Below are 24,463 nucleotides of genomic sequence, written 5' to 3' on the forward strand. Positions count from 1 at the left end.
CCATAAATCAAAATGCATAGAATAGGAAGTAATGCATTCAGCTCAATAGAGTGTAAAGTTGAATTTTGCGGGAAACTACTATGTGATAACTTGATGTAAACCTTATTATTTTACTTACCACATCACTTAGAGTAGTATGCAAACGATTTTATGAGTGTGCTACCAAGGTTGGAGAAGTTACTTTTAGTAACTTCAACTTTTCTACACAATGGAACATTACCATTTACAGAACTAAACAAAGATATTTACTGTTCCACTCTAAATGTTATGAGGTAGCTTCCTGAATTTACCTTGCATTTGAGTATTTCATGGCTCTGAGTAGGATACATGCAATATTTATACCGTTCCACCTCACCCTGAGTAGTTATGTACACATCCATAACTCAAAATGCATAGAATAGAAAGTAATGCATTCAGCTCAATAGAGTGTAAAGTTGAATTTTGCGGGAAACTACTATGTGATAACTTCATGTAAACCATATTATTTTGCTTGCCATATGATTTAGAGTAGATTGCAACCGATTTTATGAGTGTGCTACCAATGTTGGAGAAGTTACTTTTAGTAACTTCAACTTTTTTACACAATGGAACATTACCGTTTACAGAACTAAACAAAGATTTTTACTGTTCCACTCTAAATGTTATGAGGTAGCTTCCTGAATTCACCTTGCATTTGAGTATTCCATGGCTCTGAGTAGGATACATGCAATATTTATACCGTTCCACCTCACCCTGAGTGGTTATGTACACATCCATAAATCAAAATGCATAGAATAGGAAGTAATGCATTCAGCTCAATAGAGTGTAAAGTTGAATTTTGCGGGAAACTACTATCTGATAACTTGATGTAAACCTTATTATTTTACTTACCACATCACTTAGAGTAGTATGCAACCGATTTTATGAGTGTGTTACCAATGTTCGAGAAGTTACTTTTAGTAACTTCAACTTTTTTACACAAAGGAACATTACCGTTTACAGAACTTAACAAAGATATTTACTGTTCCACTCTAAATGTTAAGAGGTAGCTTCCTGAATTCACCTTGCATTTGAGTATTTCATGCCTCTGAGTAGGATACATGCAATATTTATACCGTTCCACCTCACCCTGAGTAGTTATGTACACATCCATAAATCAAAATGCATAGAATAGAAAGTAATGCATTCAGCTCAATAGAGTGTAGAGATGAATTTTGCGGGAAACTACTATGTGATAACTTGATGTAAACCTTATTATTTTGCTTACCATACGATTTAGAGTAGTATGCAACCGATTTTATGAGTGTGCTTCCAATGTTGGAGAAGTTACTTTTAGTAACTTCAACTTTTTTACACAATGGAACATTGCCGTTTACAGAACTAAACAAAGATTTTTACTGTTCCACTCTAAATGTTATGAGTTAGCTTCCTGAATTCACCTTGCATTTGAGTATTCCATGGCTCTGAGTAGGATACCTGCAATATTTATACCGTTCCACCTCACCCTGAGTGGTTATGTACACATCCATAAATCAAAATGCATAGAATATAAAGTAATGCATTCAGCTCAATAGAGTGTAAAGTTGAATTTTGCGGGAAACTACTATGTGATAACTTGATGTAAACCTTATTATTTTACTTACCACATCACTTAGAGTAGTATGCAACCGATTTTATGAGTGTGCTACCAATGTTCGAGAAGTTACTTTTAGTTACTTCAACTTTTTCACACAATGGAACATTACGGTTTACAGAACTTAACAAAGATATTTACTGTTCCACTCTAAATGTTAAGAGGTAGCTTCCTGAATTCACCTTGCATTTGAGTATTTCATGGCTCTGATTAGGATACATGCAATATTTATACCGTTCCACCTCACCCTGAGTAGTTATGTACACAACCATAACTCAAAATGCATAGAATAGAAAGTAATGCATTCAGCTCAATAGTGTAGAGATGAATTTTGCGGGAAACTACTATGTGATAACTTGATGTAAACCTTATTATTTTGCTTACCATACGATTTAGAGTAGTATGCAACCAATTTTATGAGTGTGCTACCAAGGTCGGAGAAGTTAGTTTTAGTAACTTCAACTTTTCTACACAATGGAACATTACCATTTACAGAACTAAACAAAGATATTTACTGTTCCACTCTAAATGTTAGGAGGTAGCTTCCTGAATTCACCTTGCATTTGAGTATTCCATGGCTCTGAGTAGGATACATGCAATATTTATACCGTTCCACCTCACCCTGATTGGTTATGTACACATCCATAAATCAAAATGCATAGAATAGGAAGTAATGCATTCAGCTCAATAGAGTGTAAAGTTGAATTTTGCGGGAAACTACTATGTGATAACTTGATGTAAACCTTATTATTTTACTTACCACATCACTTAGAGTAGTATGCAAACGATTTTATGAGTGTGCTACCAAGGTTGGAGAAGTTACTTTTAGTAACTTCAACTTTTCTACACAATGGAACATTACCATTTACAGAACTAAACAAAGATATTTACTGTTCCACTCTAAATGTTATGAGGTAGCTTCCTGAATTTACCTTGCATTTGAGTATTTCATGGCTCTGAGTAGGATACATGCAATATTTATACCGTTCCACCTCACCCTGAGTAGTTATGTACACATCCATAACTCAAAATGCATAGAATAGAAAGTAATGCATTCAGCTCAATAGAGTGTAAAGTTGAATTTTGCGGGAAACTACTATGTGATAACTTCATGTAAACCATATTATTTTGCTTACCATATGATTTAGAGTAGTATGCAACCGATTTTATGAGTGTGCTACCAATGATGGAGAAGTTACTTTTAGTAACTTCAACTTTTTTACACAATGGAACATTACCGTTTACAGAACTAAACAAAGATTTTTACTGTTCCACTCTAAATGTTATGAGGTAGCTTCCTGAATTCACCTTGCATTTGAGTATTCCATGGCTCTGAGTAGGATACATGCAATATTTATACCGTTCCACCTCACCCTGAGTGGTTATGTACACATCCATAAATCAAAATGCATAGAATAGGAAGTAATGCATTCAGCTCCCTAGAGTGTAAAGTTGAATTTTGCGGGAAACTACTATCTGATAACTTGATGTAAACCTTATTATTTTACTTACCACATCACTTAGAGTAGTATGCAACGGATTTTATGAGTGTGTTACCAATGTTCGAGAAGTTACTTTTAGTAACTTCAACTTTTTTACACAAAGGAACATTACCGTTTACAGAACTTAACAAAGATATTTACTGTTCCACTCTAAATGTTAAGAGGTAGCTTCCTGAATTCACCTTGCATTTGAGTATTTCATGCCTCTGAGTAGGATACATGCAATATTTATACCGTTCCACCTCACCCTGAGTAGTTATGTACACATCCATAAATCAAAATGCATAGAATAGAAAGTAATGCATTCAGCTCAATAGAGTGTAGAGATGAATTTTGCGGGAAACTACTATGTGATAACTTGATGTAAACCTTATTATTTTGCTTACCATACGATTTAGAGTAGTATGCAACCAATTTTATGAGTGTGCTAGCAAGGTTGGAGAAGTTACTTTTAGTAACTTCAACTTTTCTACACAATGGAACATTACCATTTACAGAACTAAACAAAGATATTTACTGTTCCACTCTAAATGTTATGAGGTAGCTTCCTGAATTCACCTTGCATTTGAGTATTTTATGGCTCTGAGTAGGATACATGCAATATTTATACCGTTCCACCTCACCCTGAGTAGTTATGTACACATCCATAACTCAAAATGCATAGAATAGAAAGTAATGCATTCAGCTCAATAGAGTGTAAAGTTGAATTTTGAGGGAAACTACTATGTGATAACTTCATGTAAACCATATTATTTTGCTTACCATATGATTTAGAGTAGTATGCAACCGATTTTATGAGTGTGCTTCCAATGTTGGAGAAGTTACTTTTAGTAACTTCAACTTTTTTACACAATGGAACATTGCCGTTTACAGAACTAAACAAAGATTTTTACTGTTCCACTCTAAATGTTATGAGTTAGCTTCCTGAATTCACCTTGCATTTGAGTATTCCATGGCTCTGAGTAGGATACCTGCAATATTTATACCGTTCCACCTCACCCTGAGTGGTTATGTACACATCCATAAATCAAAATGCATAGAATATAAAGTAATGCATTCAGCTCAATAGAGTGTAAAGTTGAATTTTGCGGGAAACTACTATGTGATAACTTGATGTAAACCTTATTATTTTACTTACCACATCACTTAGAGTAGTATGCAACCGATTTTATGAGTGTGCTACCAATGTTCGAGAAGTTACTTTTAGTAACTTCAACTTTTTTACACAATGGAACATTACGGTTTACAGAACTTAACAAAGATATTTACTGTTCCACTCTAAATGTTAAGAGGTAGCTTCCTGAATTCACCTTGCATTTGAGTATTCCATGGCTCTGAGTAGGATACCTGCAATATTTATACCGTTCCACCTCACCCTGAGTGGTTATGTACACATCCATAAATCAAAATGCATAGAATATAAAGTAATGCATTCAGCTCAATAGAGTGTAAAGTTGAATTTTGCGGGAAACTACTATGTGATAACTTGATGTAAACCTTATTATTTTACTTACCACATCACTTAGAGTAGTATGCAACCGATTTTATGAGTGTGCTAGCAATGTTCGAGAAGTTACTTTTAGTAACTTCAACTTTTTTACACAATGGAACATTACGGTTTACAGAACTAAACAAAGATATTTACTGTTCCACTCTAAATGTTATGAGGTAGCTTCCTGAATTTACCTTGCATTTGAGTATTTCATGGCTCTGAGTAGGATACATGCAATATTTATACCGTTCCACCTCACCCTGAATAGTTATGTACACATCCATAACTCAAAATGCATAGAATAGAAAGTAATGCATTCAGCTCAATAGAGTGTAAAGTTGAATTTTGCGGGAAACTACTATGTGATAACTTCATGTAAACCATATTATTTTGCTTACCATATGATTTAGAGTAGTATGCAACCGATTTTATGAGTGTGCTACCAATGTTGGAGAAGTTACTTTTAGTAACTTCAACTTTTTTACACAATGGAATATTACCGTTTACAGAACTAAACAAAGATTTTTACTGTTCCACTCTAAATGTTATGAGGTAGCTTCCTGAATTCACCTTGCATTTGAGTATTCCATGGCTCTGAGTAGGATACATGCAATATTTATACCGTTCCACCTCACCCTGAGTGGTTATGTACACATCCATAAATCAAAATGCATAGAATAGGAAGTAATGCATTCAGCTCACTAGAGTGTAAAGTTGAATTTTGCGGGAAACTACTATCTGATAACTTGATGTAAACCTTATTATTTTACTTACCACATCACTTAGAGTAGTATGCAACCGATTTTATGAGTGTGTTACCAATGTTCGAGAAGTTACTTTTAGTAACTTCAACTTTTTTACACAAAGGAACATTACCGTTTACAGAACTTAACAAAGATATTTACTGTTCCACTCTAAATGTTAAGAGGTAGCTTCCTGAATTCACCTTGCATTTGAGTATTTCATGCCTCTGAGTAGGATACATGCAATATTTATACCGTTCCACCTCACCCTGAGTAGTTATGTACACATCCATAAATCAAAATGCATAGAATAGAAAGTAATGCATTCAGCTCAATAGAGTGTAGAGATGAATTTTGCGGGAAACTACTATGTGATAACTTGATGTAAACCTTATTATTTTGCTTACCATACGATTTAGAGTAGTATGCAACCAATTTTATGAGTGTGCTAGCAAGGTTGGAGAAGTTACTTTTAGTAACTTCAACTTTTCTACACAATGGAACATTACCATTTACAGAACTAAACAAAGATATTTACTGTTCCACTCTAAATGTTATGAGGTAGCTTCCTGAATTCACCTTGCATTTGAGTATTTTATGGCTCTGAGTAGGATACATGCAATATTTATACCGTTCCACCTCACCCTGAGTAGTTATGTACACATCCATAACTCAAAATGCATAGAATAGAAAGTAATGCATTCAGCTCAATAGAGTGTAAAGTTGAATTTTGAGGGAAACTACTATGTGATAACTTCATGTAAACCATATTATTTTGCTTACCATATGATTTAGAGTAGTATGCAACCGATTTTATGAGTGTGCTTCCAATGTTGGAGAAGTTACTTTTAGTAACTTCAACTTTTTTACACAATGGAACATTGCCGTTTACAGAACTAAACAAAGATTTTTACTGTTCCACTCTAAATGTTATGAGTTAGCTTCCTGAATTCACCTTGCATTTGAGTATTCCATGGCTCTGAGTAGGATACCTGCAATATTTATACCGTTCCACCTCACCCTGAGTGGTTATGTACACATCCATAAATCAAAATGCATAGAATATAAAGTAATGCATTCAGCTCAATAGAGTGTAAAGTTGAATTTTGCGGGAAACTACTATGTGATAACTTGATGTAAACCTTATTATTTTACTTACCACATCACTTAGAGTAGTATGCAACCGATTTTATGAGTGTGCTACCAATGTTCGAGAAGTTACTTTTAGTAACTTCAACTTTTTTACACAATGGAACATTACGGTTTACAGAACTTAACAAAGATATTTACTGTTCCACTCTAAATGTTAAGAGGTAGCTTCCTGAATTCACCTTGCATTTGAGTATTCCATGGCTCTGAGTAGGATACCTGCAATATTTATACCGTTCCACCTCACCCTGAGTGGTTATGTACACATCCATAAATCAAAATGCATAGAATATAAAGTAATGCATTCAGCTCAATAGAGTGTAAAGTTGAATTTTGCGGGAAACTACTATGTGATAACTTGATGTAAACCTTATTATTTTACTTACCACATCACTTAGAGTAGTATGCAACCGATTTTATGAGTGTGCTACCAATGTTCGAGAAGTTACTTTTAGTAACTTCAACTTTTTTACACAATGGAACATTACGGTTTACAGAACTAAACAAAGATATTTACTGTTCCACTCTAAATGTTATGAGGTAGCTTCCTGAATTTACCTTGCATTTGAGTATTTCATGGCTCTGAGTAGGATACATGCAATATTTATACCGTTCCACCTCACCCTGAGTAGTTATGTACACATCCATAACTCAAAATGCATAGAATAGAAAGTAATGCATTCAGCTCAATAGAGTGTAAAGTTGAATTTTGCGGGAAACTACTATGTGATAACTTCATGTAAACCATATTATTTTGCTTACCATATGATTTAGAGTAGTATGCAACCGATTTTATGAGTGTGCTACCAATGTTGGAGAAGTTACTTTTAGTAACTTCAACTTTTTTACACAATGGAATATTACCGTTTACAGAACTAAACAAAGATTTTTACTGTTCCACTCTAAATGTTATGAGGTAGCTTCCTGAATTCACCTTGCATTTGAGTATTCCATGGCTCTGAGTACGATACATGCAATATTTATACCGTTCCACCTCACCCTGAGTGGTTATGTACACATCCATAAATCAAAATGCATAGAATAGGAAGTAATGCATTCAGCTCACTAGAGTGTAAAGTTGAATTTTGCGGGAAACTACTATCTGATAACTTGATGTAAACCTTATTATTTTACTTACCACATCACTTAGAGTAGTATGCAACCGATTTTATGAGTGTGTTACCAATGTTCGAGAAGTTACTTTTAGTAACTTCAACTTTTTTACACAAAGGAACATTACCGTTTACAGAACTTAACAAAGATATTTACTGTTCCACTCTAAATGTTAAGAGGTAGCTTCCTGAATTCACCTTGCATTTGAGTATTTCATGCCTCTGAGTAGGATACATGCAATATTTATACCGTTCCACCTCACCCTGAGTAGTTATGTACACAACCATAAATCAAAATGCATAGAATAGAAAGTAATGCATTCAGCTCAATAGAGTGTAGAGATGAATTTTGCGGGAAACTACTATGTGATAACTTGATGTAAACCTTATTATTTTGCTTACCATACGATTTAGAGTAGTATGCAACCAATTTTATGAGTGTGCTAGCAAGGTTGGAGAAGTTACTTTTAGTAACTTCAACTTTTCTACACAATGGAACATTACCATTTACAGAACTAAACAAAGATATTTACTGTTCCACTCTAAATGTTATGAGGTAGCTTCCTGAATTCACCTTGCATTTGAGTATTTTATGGCTCTGAGTAGGATACATGCAATATTTATACCGTTCCACCTCACCCTGAGTAGTTATGTACACATCCATAACTCAAAATGCATAGAATAGAAAGTAATGCATTCAGCTCAATAGAGTGTAAAGTTGAATTTTGAGGGAAACTACTATGTGATAACTTCATGTAAACCATATTATTTTGCTTACCATATGATTTAGAGTAGTATGCAACCGATTTTATGAGTGTGCTTCCAATGTTGGAGAAGTTACTTTTAGTAACTTCAACTTTTTTACACAATGGAACATTGCCGTTTACAGAACTAAACAAAGATTTTTACTGTTCCACTCTAAATGTTATGAGTTAGCTTCCTGAATTCACCTTGCATTTGAGTATTCCATGGCTCTGAGTAGGATACCTGCAATATTTATACCGTTCCACCTCACCCTGAGTGGTTATGTACACATCCATAAATCAAAATGCATAGAATATAAAGTAATGCATTCAGCTCAATAGAGTGTAAAGTTGAATTTTGCGGGAAACTACTATGTGATAACTTGATGTAAACCTTATTATTTTACTTACCACATCACTTAGAGTAGTATGCAACCGATTTTATGAGTGTGCTACCAATGTTCGAGAAGTTACTTTTAGTAACTTCAACTTTTTTACACAATGGAACATTACGGTTTACAGAACTTAACAAAGATATTTACTGTTCCACTCTAAATGTTAAGAGGTAGCTTCCTGAATTTACCTTGCATTTGAGTATTTCATGGCTCTGAGTAGGATACATGCAATATTTATACCGTTCCACCTCACCCTGAGTAGTTATGTACACATCCATAACTCAAAATGCATAGAATAGAAAGTAATGCATTCAGCTCAATAGAGTGTAAAGTTGAATTTTGCGGGAAACTACTATGTGATAACTTCATGTAAACCATATTATTTTGCTTACCATATGATTTAGAGTAGTATGCAACCGATTTTATGAGTGTGCTACCAATGTTGGAGAAGTTACTTTTAGTAACTTCAACTTTTTTACACAATGGAATATTACCGTTTACAGAACTAAACAAAGATTTTTACTGTTCCACTCTAAATGTTATGAGGTAGCTTCCTGAATTCACCTTGCATTTGAGTATTCCATGGCTCTGAGTAGGATACATGCAATATTTATACCGTTCCACCTCACCCTGAGTGGTTATGTACACATCCATAAATCAAAATGCATAGAATAGGAAGTAATGCATTCAGCTCACTAGAGTGTAAAGTTGAATTTTGCGGGAAACTACTATCTGATAACTTGATGTAAACCTTATTATTTTACTTACCACATCACTTAGAGTAGTATGCAACCGATTTTATGAGTGTGTTACCAATGTTCGAGAAGTTACTTTTAGTAACTTCAACTTTTTTACACAAAGGAACATTACCGTTTACAGAACTTAACAAAGATATTTACTGTTCCACTCTAAATGTTAAGAGGTAGCTTCCTGAATTCACCTTGCATTTGAGTATTTCATGCCTCTGAGTAGGATACATGCAATATTTATACCGTTCCACCTCACCCTGAGTAGTTATGTACACAACCATAAATCAAAATGCATAGAATAGAAAGTAATGCATTCAGCTCAATAGAGTGTAGAGATGAATTTTGCGGGAAACTACTATGTGATAACTTGATGTAAACCTTATTATTTTGCTTACCATACGATTTAGAGTAGTATGCAACCAATTTTATGAGTGTGCTAGCAAGGTTGGAGAAGTTACATTTAGTAACTTCAACTTTTCTACACAATGGAACATTACCATTTACAGAACTAAACAAAGATATTTACTGTTCCACTCTAAATGTTATGAGGTAGCTTCCTGAATTCACCTTGCATTTGAGTATTTCATGGCTCTGAGTAGGATACATGCAATATTTATACCGTTCCACCTCACCCTGAGTAGTTATGTACACATCCATAACTCAAAATGCATAGAATAGAAAGTAATGCATTCAGCTCAATAGAGTGTAAAGTTGAATTTTGAGGGAAACTACTATGTGATAACTTCATGTAAACCATATTATTTTGCTTACCATATGATTTAGAGTAGTATGCAACCGATTTTATGAGTGTGCTACCAATGTTGGAGAAGTTACTTTTAGTAACTTCAACTTTTCTACACAATGGAACATTACCATTTACAGAACTAAACAAAGATATTTACTGTTCCACTCTAAATGTTATGAGTTAGCTTCCTGAATTCACCTTGCATTTGAGTATTTTATGGCTCTGAGTAGGATACATGCAATATTTATACCGTTCCACCTCACCCTGAGTAGTTATGTACACATCCATAACTCAAAATGCATAGAATAGAAAGTAATGCATTCAGCTCAATAGAGTGTAAAGTTGAATTTTGAGGGAAACTACTATGTGATAACTTCATGTAAACCATATTATTTTGCTTACCATATGATTTAGAGTAGTATGCAACCGATTTTATGAGTGTGCTTCCAATGTTGGAGAAGTTACTTTTAGTAACTTCAACTTTTTTACACAATGGAACATTGCCGTTTACAGAACTAAACAAAGATTTTTACTGTTCCACTCTAAATGTTATGAGTTAGCTTCCTGAATTCACCTTGCATTTGAGTATTCCATGGCTCTGAGTAGGATACCTGCAATATTTATACCGGTCCACCTCACCCTGAGTGGTTATGTACACATCCATAAATCAAAATGCATAGAATATAAAGTAATGCATTCAGCTCAATAGAGTGTAAAGTTGAATTTTGCGGGAAACTACTATGTGATAACTTGATGTAAACCTTATTATTTTACTTACCACATCACTTAGAGTAGTATGCAACCGATTTTATGAGTGTGCTACCAATGTTCGAGAAGTTACTTTTAGTAACTTCAACTTTTTTACACAATGGAACATTACCATTTACAGAACTAAACAAAGATATTTACTGTTCCACTCTAAATGTTATGAGGTAGCTTCCTGAATTTACCTTGCATTTGAGTATTTCATGACTCTGAGTAGGATACATGCAATATTTATACCGTTCCACCTCACCCTGAGTAGTTATGTACACATCCATAACTCAAAATGCATAGAATAGAAAGTAATGCATTCAGCTCAATAGAGTGTAAAGTTGAATTTTGCGGGAAACTACTATGTGATAACTTCATGTAAACCATATTATTTTGCTTACCATATGATTTAGAGTAGTATGCAACCGATTTTATGAGTGTGCTACCAATGTTGGAGAAGTTACTTTTAGTAACTTCAACTTTTTTACACAATGGAACATTACCGTTTACAGAACTAAACAAAGATTTTTACTGTTCCACTCTAAATGTTATGAGGTAGCTTCCTGAATTCACCTTGCATTTGAGTATTCCATGGCTCTGAGTAGGATAAATGCAATATTTATACCGTTCCACCTCACCCTGAGTGGTTATGTAGACATCCATAAATCAAAATGCATAGAATAGGAAGTAATGCATTCAGCTCACTAGAGTGTAAAGTTGAATTTTGCGGGAAACTACTATCTGATAACTTGATGTAAACCTTATTATTTTACTTACCACATCACTTAGAGTAGTATGCAACCGATTTTATGAGTGTGTTACCAATGTTCGAGAAGTTACTTTTAGTAACTTCAACTTTTCTACACAATGGAACATTACCATTTACAGAACTAAACAAAGATATTTACTGTTCCACTCTAAATGTTATGAGGTAGCTTCCTGAATTTACCTTGCATTTGAGTATTTCATGGCTCTGAGTAGGATACATGCAATATTTATACCGTTGCACCTCACCCTGAGTAGTTATGTACACAACCATAAATCAAAATGCATAGAATAGAAAGTAATGCATTCAGCTCAATAGAGTGTAGAGATGAATTTTGCGGGAAACTACTATGTGATAACTTGATGTAAACCTTATTATTTTGCTTACCATACGATTTAGAGTAGTATGCAACCAATTTTATGAGTGTGCTAGCAAGGTTGGAGAAGTTACTTTTAGTAACTTCAACTTTTCTACACAATGGAACATTACCATTTACAGAACTAAACAAAGATATATACTGTTCCACTCTAAATGTTATGAGGTAGCTTCCTGAATTCACCTTGCATTTGAGTATTTCATGGCTCTGAGTAGGATGCATGCAATATTTATACCGTTCCACCTCACCCTGAGTAGTTATGTACACATCCATAAATCAAAATGCATAGAATAGGAAGTAATGCATTCAGCTCACTAGAGTGTAAAGTTGAATTTTGCGGGAAACTACTATCTGATAACTTGATGTAAACCTTATTATTTTACTTACCACATCAGTTAGAGTAGTATGCAAACGATTTTATGAGTGTGCTACCAAGGTTGGAGAAGTTACTTTTAGTAACTTCAACTTTTCTACACAATGGAACATTACCATTTACAGAACTAAACAAAGATATTTACTGTTCCACTCTAAATGTTATGAGGTAGCTTCCTGAATTTACCTTGCATTTGAGTATTTCATGGCTCTGAGTAGGATACATGCAATATTTATACCGTTCCACCTCACCCTGAGTAGTTATGTACACATCCATAACTCAAAATGCATAGAATAGAAAGTAATGCATTCAGCTCAATAGAGTGTAAAGTTGAATTTTGCGGGAAACTACTATCTGATAACTTGATGTAAACCTTATTATTTTACTTACCACATCACTTAGAGTAGTATGCAACCGATTTTATGAGTGTGTTACCAATGTTCGAGAAGTTACTTTTAGTAACTTCAACTTTTTTACACAAAGGAACATTACCGTTTACAGTACTTAACAAATATATTTACTGTTCCACTCTAAATGTTAAGAGGTAGCTTCCTGAATTCACCTTGCATTTGAGTATTCCATGGCTCTGAGTAGGATACATGCAATATTTATACCGTTCCACCTCACCCTGAGTGGTTATGTACACATCCATAACTCAAAATGCATAGAATAGAAAGTAATGCATTCAGCTCAATAGAGTGTAAAGTTGAATTTTGAGGGAAACTACTATGTGATAACTTCATGTAAACCATATTATTTTGCTTACCATATGATTTAGAGTAGTATGCAACCGATTTTATGAGTGTGCTACCAATGTTGGAGAAGTTACTTTTAGTAAATTCAACTTTTTTACACAATGGAACATTACCGTTTACAGAACTAAACAAAGATTTTTACTGTTCCACTCTAAATGTTATGAGTTAGCTTCCTGAATTCACCTTGCATTTGAGTATTCGATGGCTCTGAGTAGGATACCTGCAATATTTATACCGTTCCACCTCACCCTGAGTGGTTATGTACACATCCATAATTCAAAATGCATAGAATAGGAAGTAATGCATTCAGCTCAATAGAGTGTAAAGTTGAATTTTGCGGGAAACTACTATGTGATAACTTGATGTAAACCTTATTATTTTGCTTACCATACGATTTAGAGTAGTATGCAACCAATTTTATGAGTGTGCTACCAAGGTTGGAGAAGTTAGTTTTAGTAACTTCAACTTTTTTATACAATGGAACATTACCGTTTACAGAACTAAACAAAGATATTTACTGTTCCACTCTAAATGTTAGGAGGTAGCTTCCTGAATTCACCTTGCATTTGAGTATTCCATGGCTCTGAGTAGGATACATGCAATATTTATACCGTTCCACCTCACCCTGAGTGGTTATGTACACATCCATAAATCAAAATGCATAGAATAGAAAGTAATGCATTCAGCTCAATAGAGTGTAGAGATGAATTTTGCGGGAAACTACTATGTGATAACTTGATGTAAACCTCATTATTTTGCTTACCATCCGATTTAGAGTAGTATGCAACCAATTTTATGAGTGTGCTACCAAGGTTGGAGAAGTTACTTTTAGTAACTTCAACTTTTCTACACAATGGAACATTACCATTTACAGAACTAAACAAAGATATTTACTGTTCCACTCTAAATGTTATGAGGTAGCTTCCTGAATTCACCTTGCATTTGAGTATTTCATGGCTCTGAGTAGGATACATGCAATATTTATACCGTTCCACCTCACCCTGAGTAGTTATGTACACATCCATAAATCAAAATGCATAGAATAGAAAGTAATGCATTCAGCTCAATAGAGTGTAAAGTTGAATTTTGAGGGAAACTACTATGTGATAACTTCATGTAAACCATATTATTTTGCTTACCATATGATTTAGAGTAGTATGCAACCGATTTTATGAGTGTGCTACCAATGTTGGAGAAGTTACTTTTAGTAACTTCAACTTTTTTACACAATGGAACATTACGGTTTACAGAACTTAACAAAGATATTTACTGTTCCACTCTAAATGTTAAGAGGTAGCTTCCTGAATTCACCTTGCATTTGAGTATTTCATGGCTCTGATTAGGATACATGCAATATTTATACCGTTCCACCTCACCCTGAGTAGTTATGTACACATCCATAACTCAAAATGCATAGAATAGAAAGTAATGCATTCAGCTCAATAGTGTAGAGATGAATTTTGCGGGAAACTACTATGTGATAACTTGATGTAAACCTTATTATTTTGCTTACCATACGATTTAGAGTAGTATGCAACCAATTTTATGAGTGTGCTAGCAAGGTTGGAGAAGTTACTTTTAGTAACTTCAACTTTTCTACACAATGGAACATTACCATTTACAGAACTAAACAAAGATATTTACTGTTCCACTCTAAATGTTATGAGGTAGCTTCCTGAATTCACCTTGCATTTGAGTATTTCATGGCTCTGAGTAGGATGCATGCAATATTTATACCGTTCCACCTCACCCTGAGTAGTTATGTACACATCCATAACTCAAAATGCATAGAATAGAAAGTAATGCATTCAGCTCAATAGAGTGTAAAGTTGAATTTTGAGGGAAACTACTATGTGATAACTTCATGTAAACCATATTATTTTGCTTACCATATGATTTAGAGTAGTATGCAACCGATTTTATGAGTGTGCTTCCAATGTTGGAGAAGTTACTTTTAGTAACTTCAACTTTTTTACACAATGGAACATTGCCGTTTACAGAACTAAACAAAGATTTTTACTGTTCCACTCTAAATGTTATGAGTTAGCTTCCTGAATTCACCTTGCATTTGAGTATTCCATGGCTCTGAGTAGGATACCTGCAATATTTATACCGTTCCACCTCACCCTGAGTGGTTATGTACACATCCATAAATCAAAATGCATAGAATATAAAGTAATGCATTCAGCTCAATAGAGTGTAAAGTTGAATTTTGCGGGAAACTACTATGTGATAACTTGATGTAAACCTTATTATTTTACTTACCACATCACTTAGAGTAGTATGCAACCGATTTTATGAGTGTGCTACCAATGTTCGAGAAGTTACTTTTAGTAACTTCAACTTTTTTACACAATGGAACATTACGGTTTACAGAACTTAACAAAGATATTTACTGTTCCACTCTAAATGTTAAGAGGTAGCTTCCTGAATTTACCTTGCATTTGAGTATTTCATGGCTCTGAGTAGGATACATGCAATATTTATACCGTTCCACCTCACCCTGAGTAGTTATGTACACATCCATAACTCAAAATGCATAGAATAGAAAGTAATGCATTCAGCTCAATAGTGTAGAGATGAATTTTGCGGGAAACTACTATGTGATAACTTGATGTAAACCTTATTATTTTGCTTACCATACGATTTAGAGTAGTATGCAACCAATTTTATGAGTGTGCTAGCAAGGTTGGAGAAGTTACTTTTAGTAACTTCAACTTTTCTACACAATGGAACATTACCATTTACAGAACTAAACAAAGATATTTACTGTTCCACTCTAAATGTTATGAGGTAGCTTCCTGAATTCACCTTGCATTTGAGTATTTCATGGCTCTGAGTAGGATGCATGCAATATTTATACCGTTCCACCTCACCCTGAGTAGTTATGTACACATCCATAACTCAAAATGCATAGAATAGAAAGTAATGCATTCAGCTCAATAGAGTGTAAAGTTGAATTTTGAGGGAAACTACTATGTGATAACTTCATGTAAACCATATTATTTTGCTTACCATATGATTTAGAGTAGTATGCAACCGATTTTATGAGTGTGCTTCCAATGTTGGAGAAGTTACTTTTAGTAACTTCAACTTTTTTACACAATGGAACATTGCCGTTTACAGAACTAAACAAAGATTTTTACTGTTCCACTCTAAATGTTATGAGTTAGCTTCCTGAATTCACCTTGCATTTGAGTATTCCATGGCTCTGAGTAGGATACCTGCAATATTTATACCGTTCCACCTCACCCTGAGTGGTTATGTACACATCCATAAATCAAAATGCATAGAATATAAAGTAATGCATTCAGCTCAATAGAGTGTAAAGTTGAATTTTGCGGGAAACTACTATGTGATAACTTGATGTAAACCTTATTATTTTACTTACCACATCACTTAGAGTAGTATGCAACCGATTTTATGAGTGTGCTACCAATGTTCGAGAAGTTACTTTTAGTAACTTCAACTTTTTTACACAATGGAACATTACGGTTTACAGAACTTAACAAAGATATTTACTGTTCCACTCTAAATGTTAAGAGGTAGCTTCCTGAATTTACCTTGCATTTGAGTATTTCATGGCTCTGAGTAGGATACATGCAATATTTATACCGTTCCACCTCACCCTGAGTAGTTATGTACACATCCATAACTCAAAATGCATAGAATAGAAAGTAATGCATTCAGCTCAATAGAGTGTAAAGTTGAATTTTGCGGGAAACTACTATGTGATAACTTCATGTAAACCATATTATTTTGCTTACCATATGATTTAGAGTAGTATGCAACCGATTTTATGAGTGTGCTACCAATGTTGGAGAAGTTACTTTTAGTAACTTCAACTTTTTTACACAATGGAATATTACCGTTTACAGAACTAAACAAAGATTTTTACTGTTCCACTCTAAATGTTATGAGGTAGCTTCCTGAATTCACCTTGCATTTGAGTATTCCATGGCTCTGAGTAGGATACATGCAATATTTATACCGTTCCACCTCACCCTGAGTGGTTATGTACACATCCATAAATCAAAATGCATAGAATAGGAAGTAATGCATTCAGCTCACTAGAGTGTAAAGTTGAATTTTGCGGGAAACTACTATCTGATAACTTGATGTAAACCTTATTATTTTACTTACCACATCACTTAGAGTAGTATGCAACCGATTTTATGAGTGTGTTACCAATGTTCGAGAAGTTACTTTTAGTAACTTCAACTTTTTTACACAAAGGAACATTACCGTTTACAGAACTTAACAAAGATATTTACTGTTCCACTCTAAATGTTAAGAGGTAGCTTCCTGAATTCACCTTGCATTTGAGTATTTCATGCCTCTGAGTAGGATACATGCAATATTTATACCGTTCCACCTCACCCTGAGTAGTTATGTACACAACCATAAATCAAAATGCATAGAATAGAAAGTAATGCATTCAGCTCAATAGAGTGTAGAGATGAATTTTGCGGGAAACTACTATGTGATAACTTGATGTAAACCTTATTATTTTGCTTACCATACGATTTAGAGTAGTATGCAACCAATTTTATGAGTGTGCTAGCAAGGTTGGAGAAGTTACTTTTAGTAACTTCAACTTTTCTACACAATGGAACATTACCATTTACAGAACTAAACAAAGATATTTACTGTTCCACTCTAAATGTTATGAGGTAGCTTCCTGAATTCACCTTGCATTTGAGTATTTCATGGCTCTGAGTAGGATACATGCAATATTTATACCGTTCCACCTCACCCTGAGTAGTTATGTACACATCCATAACTCAAAATGCATAGAATAGAAAGTAATGCATTCAGCTCAATAGAGTGTAAAGTTGAATTTTGAGGGAAACTACTATGTGATAACTTCATGTAAACCATATTATTTTGCTTACCATATGATTTAGAGTAGTATGCAACCGATTTTATGAGTGTGCTACCAATGTTGGAGAAGTTACTTTTAGTAAATTCAACTTTTTTACACAATGGAACATTACCGTTTACAGAACTAAACAAAGATTTTTACTGTTCCACTCTAAATGTTATGAGTTAGCTTCCTGAATTCACCTTGCATTTGAGTATTCGATGGCTCTGAGTAGGATACCTGCAATATTTATACCGTTCCACCTCACCCTGAGTGGTTATGTACACATCCATAATTCAAAATGCATAGAATAGAAAGTAATGCATTCAGCTCAATAGAGTGTAGAGATGAATTTTGCGGGAAACTACTATGTGATAACTTGATGTAAACCTCATTATTTTGCTTACCATCCGATTTAGAGTAGTATGCAACCAATTTTATGAGTGTGCTACCAAGGTTGGAGAAGTTACTTTTAGTAACTTCAACTTTTCTACACAATGGAACATTACCATTTACAGAACTAAACAAAGATATTTACTGTTCCACTCTAAATGTTATGAGGTAGCTTCCTGAATTCACCTTGCATTTGAGTATTTCATGGCTCTGAGTAGGATACATGCAATATTTATACCGTTCCACCTCACCCTGAGTAGTTATGTACACATCCATAAATCAAAATGCATAGAATAGAAAGTAATGCATTCAGCTCAATAGAGTGTAAAGTTGAATTTTGAGGGAAACTACTATGTGATAACTTCATGTAAACCATATTATTTTGCTTACCATATGATTTAGAGTAGTATGCAACCGATTTTATGAGTGTGCTACCAATGTTGGAGAAGTTACTTTTAGTAACTTCAACTTTTTTACACAATGGAACATTACGGTTTACAGAACTTAACAAAGATATTTACTGTTCCACTCTAAATGTTAAGAGGTAGCTTCCTGAATTCACCTTGCATTTGAGTATTTCATGGCTCTGATTAGGATACATGCAATATTTATACCGTTCCACCTCACCCTGAGTAGTTATGTACACATCCATAACTCAAAATGCATAGAATAGAAAGTAATGCATTCAGCTCAATAGTGTAGAGATGAATTTTGCGGGAAACTACTATGTGATAACTTGATGTAAACCTTATTATTTTGCTTACCATACGATTTAGAGTAGTATGCAACCAATTTTATGAGTGTGCTAGCAAGGTTGGAGAAGTTACTTTTAGTAACTTCAACTTTTCTACACAATGGAACATTACCATTTACAGAACTAAACAAAGATATTTACTGTTCCACTCTAAATGTTATGAGGTAGCTTCCTGAATTCACCTTGCATTTGAGTATTTCATGGCTCTGAGTAGGATGCATGCAATATTTATACCGTTCCACCTCACCCTGAGTAGTTATGTACACATCCATAAATCAAAATGCATAGAATAGGAAGTAATGCATTCAGCTCACTAGAGTGTAAAGTTGAATTTTGCGGGAAACTACTATCTGATAACTTGATGTAAACCTTATTATTTTACTTACCACATCACTTAGAGTAGTATGCAAACGATTTTATGAGTGTGCTACCAAGGTTGGAGAAGTTACTTTTAGTAACTTCAACTTTTCTACACAATGGAACATTACCATTTACAGAACTAAACAAAGATATTTACTGTTCCACTCTAAATGTTATGAGGTAGCTTCCTGAATTTACCTTGCATTTGAGTATTTCATGGCTCTGAGTAGGATACATGCAATATTTATACCGTTCCACCTCACCCTGAGTAGTTATGTACACATCCATAACTCAAAATGCATAGAATAGAAAGTAATGCATTCAGCTCAATAGAGTGTAAAGTTGAATTTTGCGGGAAACTACTATGTGATAACTTCATGTAAACCATATTATTTTGCTTACCATATGATTTAGAGTAGTATGCAACCGATTTTATGAGTGTGCTACCAATGTTGGAGAAGTTACTTTTAGTAACTTCAACTTTTTTACACAATGGAATATTACCGTTTACAGAACTAAACAAAGATTTTTACTGTTCCACTCTAAATGTTATGAGGTAGCTTCCTGAATTCACCTTGCATTTGAGTATTCCATGGCTCTGAGTAGGATACATGCAATATTTATACCGTTCCACCTCACCCTGAGTGGTTATGTACACATCCATAAATCAAAATGCATAGAATAGGAAGTAATGCATTCAGCTCACTAGAGTGTAAAGTTGAATTTTGCGGGAAACTACTATCTGATAACTTGATGTAAACCTTATTATTTTACTTACCACATCACTTAGAGTAGTATGCAACCGATTTTATGAGTGTGTTACCAATGTTCGAGAAGTTACTTTTAGTAACTTCAACTTTTTTACACAAAGGAACATTACCGTTTACAGAACTTAACAAAGATATTTACTGTTCCACTCTAAATGTTAAGAGGTAGCTTCCTGAATTCACCTTGCATTTGAGTATTTCATGCCTCTGAGTAGGATACATGCAATATTTATACCGTTCCACCTCACCCTGAGTAGTTATGTACACAACCATAAATCAAAATGCATAGAATAGAAAGTAATGCATTCAGCTCAATAGAGTGTAGAGATGAATTTTGCGGGAAACTACTATGTGATAACTTGATGTAAACCTTATTATTTTGCTTACCATACGATTTAGAGTAGTATGCAACCAATTTTATGAGTGTGCTAGCAAGGTTGGAGAAGTTACTTTTAGTAACTTCAACTTTTCTACACAATGGAACATTACCATTTACAGAACTAAACAAAGATATTTACTGTTCCACTCTAAATGTTATGAGGTAGCTTCCTGAATTCACCTTGCATTTGAGTATTTTATGGCTCTGAGTAGGATACATGCAATATTTATACCGTTCCACCTCACCCTGAGTAGTTATGTACACATCCATAACTCAAAATGCATAGAATAGAAAGTAATGCATTCAGCTCAATAGAGTGTAAAGTTGAATTTTGAGGGAAACTACTATGTGATAACTTCATGTAAACCATATTATTTTGCTTACCATATGATTTAGAGTAGTATGCAACCGATTTTATGAGTGTGCTTCCAATGTTGGAGAAGTTACTTTTAGTAACTTCAACTTTTTTACACAATGGAACATTGCCGTTTACAGAACTAAACAAAGATTTTTACTGTTCCACTCTAAATGTTATGAGTTAGCTTCCTGAATTCACCTTGCATTTGAGTATTCCATGGCTCTGAGTAGGATACCTGCAATATTTATACCGTTCCACCTCACCCTGAGTGGTTATGTACACATCCATAAATCAAAATGCATAGAATATAAAGTAATGCATTCAGCTCAATAGAGTGTAAAGTTGAATTTTGCGGGAAACTACTATGTGATAACTTGATGTAAACCTTATTATTTTACTTACCACATCACTTAGAGTAGTATGCAACCGATTTTATGAGTGTGCTACCAATGTTCGAGAAGTTACTTTTAGTAACTTCAACTTTTTTACACAATGGAACATTACGGTTTACAGAACTTAACAAAGATATTTACTGTTCCACTCTAAATGTTAAGAGGTAGCTTCCTGAATTTACCTTGCATTTGAGTATTTCATGGCTCTGAGTAGGATACATGCAATATTTATACCGTTCCACCTCACCCTGAGTAGTTATGTACACATCCATAACTCAAAATGCATAGAATAGAAAGTAATGCATTCAGCTCAATAGAGTGTAAAGTTGAATTTTGCGGGAAACTACTATGTGATAACTTCATGTAAACCATATTATTTTGCTTACCATATGATTTAGAGTAGTATGCAACCGATTTTATGAGTGTGCTACCAATGTTGGAGAAGTTACTTTTAGTAACTTCAACTTTTTTACACAATGGAATATTACCGTTTACAGAACTAAACAAAGATTTTTACTGTTCCACTCTAAATGTTATGAGGTAGCTTCCTGAATTCACCTTGCATTTGAGTATTCCATGGCTCTGAGTAGGATACATGCAATATTTATACCGTTCCACCTCACCCTGAGTGGTTATGTACACATCCATAAATCAAAATGCATAGAATAGGAAGTAATGCATTCAGCTCACTAGAGTGTAAAGTTGAATTTTGCGGGAAACTACTATCTGATAACTTGATGTAAACCTTATTATTTTACTTACCACATCACTTAGAGTAGTATGCAACCGATTTTATGAGTGTGTTACCAATGTTCGAGAAGTTACTTTTAGTAACTTCAACTTTTTTACACAAAGGAACATTACCGTTTACAGAACTTAACAAAGATATTTACTGTTCCACTCTAAATGTTAAGAGGTAGCTTCCTGAATTCACCTTGCATTTGAGTATTTCATGCCTCTGAGTAGGATACATGCAATATTTATACCGTTCCACCTCACCCTGAGTAGTTATGTACACAACCATAAATCAAAATGCATAGAATAGAAAGTAATGCATTCAGCTCAATAGAGTGTAGAGATGAATTTTGCGGGAAACTACTATGTGATAACTTGATGTAAACCTTATTATTTTGCTTACCATACGATTTAGAGTAGTATGCAACCAATTTTATGAGTGTGCTAGCAAGGTTGGAGAAGTTACTTTTAGTAACTTCAACTTTTCTACACAATGGAACATTACCATTTACAGAACTAAACAAAGATATTTACTGTTCCACTCTAAATGTTATGAGGTAGCTTCCTGAATTCACCTTGCATTTGAGTATTTCATGGCTCTGAGTAGGATACATGCAATATTTATACCGTTCCACCTCACCCTGAGTAGTTATGTACACATCCATAACTCAAAATGCATAGAATAGAAAGTAATGCATTCAGCTCAATAGAGTGTAAAGTTGAATTTTGAGGGAAACTACTATGTGATAACTTCATGTAAACCATATTATTTTGCTTACCATATGATTTAGAGTAGTATGCAACCGATTTTATGAGTGTGCTACCAATGTTGGAGAAGTTACTTTTAGTAACTTCAACTTTTCTACACAATGGAACATTACCATTTACAGAACTAAACAAAGATATTTACTGTTCCACTCTAAATGTTATGAGTTAGCTTCCTGAATTCACCTTGCATTTGAGTATTTTATGGCTCTGAGTAGGATACATGCAATATTTATACCGTTCCACCTCACCCTGAGTAGTTATGTACACATCCATAACTCAAAATGCATAGAATAGAAAGTAATGCATTCAGCTCAATAGAGTGTAAAGTTGAATTTTGAGGGAAACTACTATGTGATAACTTCATGTAAACCATATTATTTTGCTTACCATATGATTTAGAGTAGTATGCAACCGATTTTATGAGTGTGCTTCCAATGTTGGAGAAGTTACTTTTAGTAACTTCAACTTTTTTACACAATGGAACATTGCCGTTTACAGAACTAAACAAAGATTTTTACTGTTCCACTCTAAATGTTATGAGTTAGCTTCCTGAATTCACCTTGCATTTGAGTATTCCATGGCTCTGAGTAGGATACCTGCAATATTTATACCGGTCCACCTCACCCTGAGTGGTTATGTACACATCCATAAATCAAAATGCATAGAATATAAAGTAATGCATTCAGCTCAATAGAGTGTAAAGTTGAATTTTGCGGGAAACTACTATGTGATAACTTGATGTAAACCTTATTATTTTACTTACCACATCACTTAGAGTAGTATGCAACCGATTTTATGAGTGTGCTACCAATGTTCGAGAAGTTACTTTTAGTAACTTCAACTTTTTTACACAATGGAACATTACGGTTTACAGAACTTAACAAAGATATTTACTGTTCCACTCTAAATGTTAAGAGGTAGCTTCCTGAATTCACCTTGCATTTGAGTATTTCATGGCTCTGATTAGGATACATGCAATATTTATACCGTTCCACCTCACCCTGAGTAGTTATGTACACAACCATAACTCAAAATGCATAGAATAGAAAGTAATGCATTCAGCTCAATAGTGTAGAGATGAATTTTGCGGGAAACTACTATGTGATAACTTGATGTAAACCTTATTATTTTGCTTACCATACGATTTAGAGTAGTATGCAACCAATTTTATGAGTGTGCTACCAAGTTTGGAGAAGTTAGTTTTAGTAACTTCAACTTTTCTACACAATGGAACATTACCATTTACAGAACTAAACAAAGATATTTACTGTTCCACTCTAAATGTTAGGAGGTAGCTTCCTGAATTCACCTTGCATTTGAGTATTCCATGGCTCTGAGTAGGATACATGCAATATTTATACCGTTCCACCTCACCCTGATTGGTTATGTACACATCCATAAATCAAAATGCATAGAATAGGAAGTAAT

The sequence above is a fragment of the Hemitrygon akajei genome, chromosome 6, assembly GCF_048418815.1.
Source record: "Hemitrygon akajei chromosome 6, sHemAka1.3, whole genome shotgun sequence".
Lineage (NCBI taxonomy): Eukaryota > Metazoa > Chordata > Chondrichthyes > Myliobatiformes > Dasyatidae > Hemitrygon > Hemitrygon akajei.